The sequence below is a fragment of the Triticum aestivum genome, chromosome 4A (assembly GCF_018294505.1).
Source record: "Triticum aestivum cultivar Chinese Spring chromosome 4A, IWGSC CS RefSeq v2.1, whole genome shotgun sequence".
NCBI lineage: Eukaryota > Viridiplantae > Streptophyta > Magnoliopsida > Poales > Poaceae > Triticum > Triticum aestivum.
Genome location: NC_057803.1, coordinates 36389458 through 36396858, shown reverse-complemented (window position 1 = coordinate 36396858; position 7401 = coordinate 36389458). Strand labels below are relative to the sequence as shown.

Below are 7401 nucleotides of genomic sequence, written 5' to 3'. Positions count from 1 at the left end.
ATTGTGGGTTTATGATCCAGTTTATCTATGAACAATATTTGATTCTTCTCTGAATTCTTTTATGTATGATTGATTTATCTTTGCAAGTCTCTTTGAATTATCAGTTTGGTTTGCCCTACTAGATTGATCTTTCTTGCAAGGGGAGAAGTGCTTGGCTTTGGATTCAATCTTGCGGTGCTCGATCCCAGTTACAGAAAGGGAAACAACACGTATTGTATTATTGCCATCGAGGATAAAAAGATGGGGTTTATATCATATTGCATGAGTTTATCCCTCTACATTATGTCATCTTACTTAAAGCATTACTCTATTCTTATGAACTTAATACTCTAGATGCATGCTGGATAGCGGTCGATGTGTGGAGTAATAGTAGTAGATGCAGAATCGTTTTGGTCTACTTGTCACGGACATGATGCCTATATACATGATCATACCTAGATATTCTCATAACTATGCTCAATCCTATCAATTGCTCGACAGTAATTCGTTTACCCACCGTAATACTTATGCTCTTGAGAGAAGCCACTAGTGAAACCTATGGCCCCGGGTCTATCTTCCGTCATATTAATCTGTCAACACTTACTTATTTCTATTGCCGTTTATTTTATTTTGCATCTTTATTTCTCTTTATCATAAAAATACCAAAAATATTATCTTATCATATCTATCAGATCTCACTCTCGTAAGTGACCGTGAAGGGATTGACAACCCCTTTATCGCGTTGGTTGTGAGGTTCTTATTTGTTTGTGTAGGTGCGTGGGACTTGAGCGTGATCTCCTACTGGATTGATACCTTGGTTCTCAAAAACTAAGGAAAATACTTACACTAATTTACTGCATCACCCTTTCCTCTTTAAGGGAAAACCAACACAGTGCTCAAGAGGTAGCAGAGGGCCACCAGGGGGCCGACGAGGCAAGGGGGCGCGCCCAGGGGGTAGGGCGCGCCCCTCACCCTCGTGGCTAGTGGGTGGCCCCCCTCTGGTACTTCTTGCGCTCAGTATTTTTTATATATTCTGGAAATAACTTCCGTGAAGTTTCAAGACTTTTGGAGCTGTGCAAAATATGTCTCTAATATTTGCTCCTTTTTCAGCCCAGAATTCCAGCTGCCGGCATTCTCCCTCTTTATGTAAACTTTGTAAAATAAGAGAGAATAGGCATAAGTATTGTGACATAATGTGTAATAACAGCCCATAATGCAATAAGTATCGATATAAAAGCATGATGCAAAATGGACGTATCACACGCGGTCTCTGCCGCTGCCCGAGGCCGTCCCCGTGGCTGCACCGACTTGCGCGCCACCGTTGCGTCGTCCCTTCGGGCCGCAGCGCCACAGCCCGCGGTCCCAGGCGCCGCCCCGAGGTCTTCTGCCGTCGCTGCGTCGCCCCTTCGGTCGTAGCGCCGCGGCCCGCGGTCCACTCCGCCGTCACCGCGCGCCGACCTCCCGTGGTATGTGCCGCGCCATCTTCCTTGGCGCGAGAACGCCACCGTCCGCGTCGGTCTTCGTCACGCTGTCAGGGTTCTTCGCCTACTTCGAGCATCGCTGCTGCGCTTCTAACCTAGCCGCCGCCGCTGCCGTCAGGCCGCCGCCGCCGCTACCCCCGTAGCCGCTGCAGCCGCCCGTCCACTCCCTTCATCTTCGTCCAGCACCATCCCGTTGCCAGCGTCGCCGTCATCTACCCTGACCACTTCATCTACTCCGACAACCGCGGGCGACATTGGCCTCACGCCGATTGGCGTCGGAACCGTTGTCGAGTCCTTCTCCGCTGGCCTCTCCGACTTCTTCGACATGGCGTACAGCTCGTGCAGGTCCAAGTCTATGCATGCCAAGTGCTGGCAACATCGATGCGTGCCTTCATCCACGATGTGTCCCCGGGCCTGGCAAGCCTGGTGCGGCGCTTCGTCAACTTCGTCTTCGTCCGTCTACGCATGCCCGGTGCTAGCAACACCGGTGCGTGCCCTCGTCTACGATGTGTCCCCGGGTTTGGCAAACCTGCCGCGACGCGTCGTCAACAACATCTCCTTACCGGCGCACCACTACTTCGACACCACTGCGCCCATGCTAACTTGGCGCCCCCTTGCGCCCGCGGCTCCACGGCGACTTCCTCGACACCAGCCACCCCGACTCGAATCGACCACGGCATTCTTCGCACGGCTACCTCGACCACGGCTCCACCACCCACGCTCTCGGCTACATCGACAAACGGCACAAAGGGCTACCGCCTACTTGAGCAACCTTGTTGGTTTTCACTCCAGCCACGACTCCGCGATGCGTCGACCGTTACGACTGTGGGGGGTGTCCGTCGGATTGCCTTCGGATTCTTCTCCAGTCTCATCGTCTGCGTTGTACCGTCGTGACTGCGGGGGGATGTTGAGTAACGTGATTGTATTAGGAAACATAGGTTAGACTAGGAAAAATTCTGACTTGCCTTGTACTCTAAATAGATTATGTACTCCTATATATATGCCCACGAGGCTCAAGCAATACAATAAACTATTTCACCAAATTCCTCTCTCCCTTCTAACACTACATATGGGCATAGAATATGTAGAGTTGGAAAGGGTTCCACACAAATGCCTTCACTTCAATATTTTTTTCTCTGGCCCCGACCATGCGATTGATGGATGTGTGCATATATATGCAACACTGGATCAATTTCATGTCCATCCATCCAACTTGAGTATATCTGATGCATGCGTGCACATCAAATCTTACATTATGTTGACAAATTTAGACATATATAAGAGTATTTGCAAGCAAACCACAAACCGTACATTTTCAAAATCTGTTTTTTCTACATTTGTATCAGCTATGAACCAATAAATATTGTTTAATTTTCTATTTGATACAAAGTTCTAAAGAACATCGATCTGATGCATACTTTGGTACGGTGATAGGCTTGTTGATTTGGCGCTTGTCCATCTGCGACATACCTTACTTTTGTGGAAGGGTTGGATGAGTGCAAGCTGGATGTACCATTAACGACGGTGATGTGCATTGATTGGGGAGACGAAGATTATAAGAGGACAAGGAAGAAGAAACTATTTGATGTGCATGAGGATACTAAATGTAGTTATCTCACATGATTAATTAATCATGTTGAACCAGTGGGATATTGATGCCCCCATTCCAACGCACGGACAATTGCCTAATATGTCTATCTCTATTTCTATCACTTAAAAAGTAAGTAGCATTTCTTTTTCTGTCAGGCAGAACTGTTTGTCAACCGGTTCCCCCTTCCCATCATATCCCTCCATTGATTTTTTTTCATCCATCTGAATTTTTCCCACCACGTCAGATATAACCACACCTCACAACACGCCGCTCAATACGGGCAAGATTCGAAAAACATTTATTTATACAATCACATCATCCTGTTGCAATGCACAGGCATTATTCTTTCATCGATACAAAAAGACACATGGGCAGATTCAACAAATCTCGCCCATCAAACCATGTCAATGCAACGACCTATATTGCTTCAATGATGAACACTTAGCATATTTTAGCGTGCAATTAATATCACATCAAATATCAACGTATACAATATCCATGTAATTAATGCGTGATTGTTATCCTGCCTAATACCAATGTACAATTAATTTTCTTGATGATATTAACATGCATATTGCACGTATGCATTTACTTGTAAAATCGAATTTATTGTAGTATGGACAAAACATCACTCCATGTCATAATGAAATCACCTATGCATTTGGCATCGTAGATAGCAAACAATTGGAGTATGCCAACATTTACGGGGAGACTTTTCGACTCAAAAAGATAGTCTAGATTCATCATCTTATATCACAACATGTACCATATACATCCTCCAAAATCACAAATAATGATTCAATTCAATAGATATTACAACATTTTTCGGCGCCGCCGAATTTATCATCTCATAACCGGTGGGAAAGAAAAGGAAACAATGGAATCCAAGCCTAAACCAGCAACAACCTACGAATTAACTTTAAAAATCGGCGCTGTATCCTCGAAAAAAGAAAAAAAATCCGCACTGTTTCCACGTCACGGGCGGAAAAGCTGCGTGCCCCCGGTATATATCACCCGAATTCTCGACTCAAGAACCCAGCCCACTAGGCCTCTCCGTCCTCCGATCCCTCGTCTCTCCCAATTCCGGTTGCTCTCGAGGTTCTCGCGGCAATGGCGGGCTCCTGGCGAGCTGCAGCGCTGGCGGTGGCCATGGTTTGTTGGGCCGCGAGCAGCTGCGTGCTCGGGTTCCCGGAGGAAGATTTGGTGGGGCGGCTGCCCGGGCAGCCGATCGTGGGGTTCAGGCAGTTCGCCGGGTACGTGGACGTGGACGGCAAGGCCGGGAGGAGCCTCTTCTACTACTCCGCCGAGGCGCAGGACCACGCCGCCGGCAAGCCGCTCACGCTCTGGCTCAACGGAGGTCCGTACCTAGTACCTACTCATTTCCTTGTACCTTTTCCTCCTCCACTCTACCTTTTTCTTGCACGTCCTGAACTGGAAACACAAACAACTTCCTCCCATTTGTTGACCATCCGATCCACACCTGCCAAGCAAAAAATAAATCAGTTTTGTGAGTATCTTTGAGGTCACCATCTTCACTACCTCCTCCGTTTATTTGCATATATAAAATTTGGTCAAAGTCAAACTAAACAAAGTTTGACCAAATTTATATTTAAAAAATCAACATCTACAATACTAAAATTATATGGTATATGAAAGTTAATTTCGTGATGCATCTAATAACATATTGTGAATATTGGTATTTTTCTATAAAGTTAGTCAAACATTTTGAAGTTTGACTTTGATCGAATTTTATATGCAAACTAAAAAGAAATGGAGGGAGTACCTTGGAGCCTTGCCTCATTGGGCTTTGTTTGTTGTGGTCCTTGAGAATTTTAAAAAGAAGCGAGGCACCATTTTTGCTTTCATTCCATGTATGCACACACACACACACACACACACACACACACACACACACACACACACACACACACAAAAGATTGTGCTTCTTTTCTTTGATGTAACACAGTACCTTGCTACACTACGATGTGCATAAAGATCTCAGTACATACTAAATATGGAAATGTGATTGCTAACTGTATGTTGCTGCAAAATTTCACTGATGTTCAGGTCCTGGCTGTTCTTCGGTTGGAGGCGGCGCGTTTACGGAGCTTGGCCCATTTTATCCCAGAGGAGATGGTAGAGGCCTTCGATTAAACAAGAAATCATGGAATAAAGGTTGAGCTTTTGACAAACATCTCTCCGATCACATCTTACAGGTGAAAGAATGTGTAGATCTTACTAACTCTTAGTTGCTTTAATTATCTTTCTAAATAAATTCGCAGTGTCCAATCTTCTATTTGTTGAATCACCAGCTGGAGTTGGATGGTCCTACTCCAACACTTCGTCAGACTACAATACAGGAGATACACGGACTGGTAAACTGATGCGATATTGTGCACATCGCTGGATACCGGTTGTTAGCCTGAATAAGTCGATGTGACCGTATGTTTCTTTAACTATATATATGCAGCTAATGATATGTACAAATTTCTGTTGGGTTGGTATAAGAAGTTCCCGGAGTACAGATCAACAAGCTTATTTCTCTCTGGAGAGAGCTACGCAGGTTAGGAAGGATTTCAAGTTCTACTCTACGAATCTACGTTTCAGTTATCTCTGTTCTATGGTGCGTGATTTTGCGTTAATAATAATGCAGGGCATCATATACCGCAGCTAACCGATGTTCTTCTCACGCACAATGAGAAATCAAAGGGTTTTAAGTTCAATATAAAGGGGGTAGCTGTAAGTAGTCAAACAAAGCCTGGTCCTCTCTTGAATCAACTATTATGGAACGGAGGGAGTACTTACTAGTTACTGGGACTATTTTGTTAACTCTGAGATTACCTTGAGTAGATCGGGAATCCGTTACTCGAGCTTGACAGGTATATCCGCGTGAGATATGAGTACTTCTGGTCTCATGGTATGATCTCCGATGAAATATTTCTGGCCATAAAGAAGGATTGTGATTTTGAGGATTACACATCCGGTAACCCCCACAATGAGAGCAAGTCATGCAATGATGCCATTGACGAGGCAATAGCTATGGTTGGAGAATATGTCGACGACTATGATGTCATGTCTGTTACCCATCAATTGTGATGCAGGAGCTACGATTGCGCAAATATGTATGCTCTTGCTTCCTCATGGTGCATGATATTTTACACCAGAACCTTTTGATCGCTCTTATGTGACTAGTGTTTTTGTGCAACCTAGGTGACCAAGATCAGTTTAGGAGTGGATGTTTGCATGTCATATGAAGGTAACTTCTACTTCAATCTTCCAGAAGTGCAGCATGCTCTTCATGCTAATAGAACACATCTACCTTATAGCTGGAGCATGTGCAGTGAGTAAGTGCTTCTATTGCTACTTCTGTCAAATACATCCGTTTGGCAGTTTCAGTAAATAAATATGTAAAGAGAGGAGAGTCGGAGTAAACAAACTGCTCATCTTTGTAACTCAAAATCACATGGGCCATTTAAAATCATGTGCCAGTGTGCTGAATTTCACCGGAAAGGATGTTTACACCAACATCTTGCCTTTACTTCAGAGAATAGTGGAACAAAAGATACCAGTTTGGGTATTCAGGTATGTTAACTTACCTTTTCGTACTCCCATATACGAGTATATTTTTTCAGATAATTTCTTTCGTTCCATGTGCAATTTGCTATGACAATATGAATTAACGTTGCAGCGGCGATCAAGACTCTGTCGTGCCCCTCTTGCGCACCCGAACCCTTGTGCGAGAGCTAGCTCATGCAATGGGGCTGCCCGTCACAGTGCCGTACAGTAGTTGGTTCCGCAAAGGCCAGGTACACTACTATGCTATGAACACAAGTTGAACTGCAGATGTCCAATTTGATGATATGATAGAACATGAATGTAACATCTGTTGCTCTTCTTGATTTTCAAGGTTGGAGGCTGGGCAACCGAGTACGGTAATATGCTCACATTTGCAACAGTGCGGGGCGCATCTCACATGGTGCCATTTTCACAGCCAGACCGAGCTCTCGGCCTATTTCGCTCGTTTGTGCTTGGACAGAGGCTCCCAAACACAACCCATCGACCCATTGACTAAGTGTACCTACAAAAGCAGCTGGATATAGAAAGAGAAGTTAAGTTCTCAATGATGTATAAGATGATCAATAAGTTCTTGATTCTGTAGAAAGATTGGAAAAGTAATGCATGCATGCTAGCGAGTAGGAGTGTGATCTTTATCATATTGCACCCCTGGAAGTCTGGAACACATATTCCAGACTAATTGTACAAGCAATTATGTGGGTGTAGTTAATTTGGGGGGCACTTGCAAATTGTACAAGCAATTCTGTCTGAATCATTTCAGCGGTCCACACCAAA

At 44.8% G+C, this 7401-nt stretch overlaps 1 pseudogene; it reads left to right on the top strand.

Annotated features, from left to right (window-relative positions):
- The first annotated feature begins 4108 nt into the window (after positions 1-4108).
- LOC123081696 (serine carboxypeptidase-like 42) lies at positions 4109-7123 on the top strand (annotated as a pseudogene).
- Positions 7124-7401: the final 278 nt, after the last annotated feature.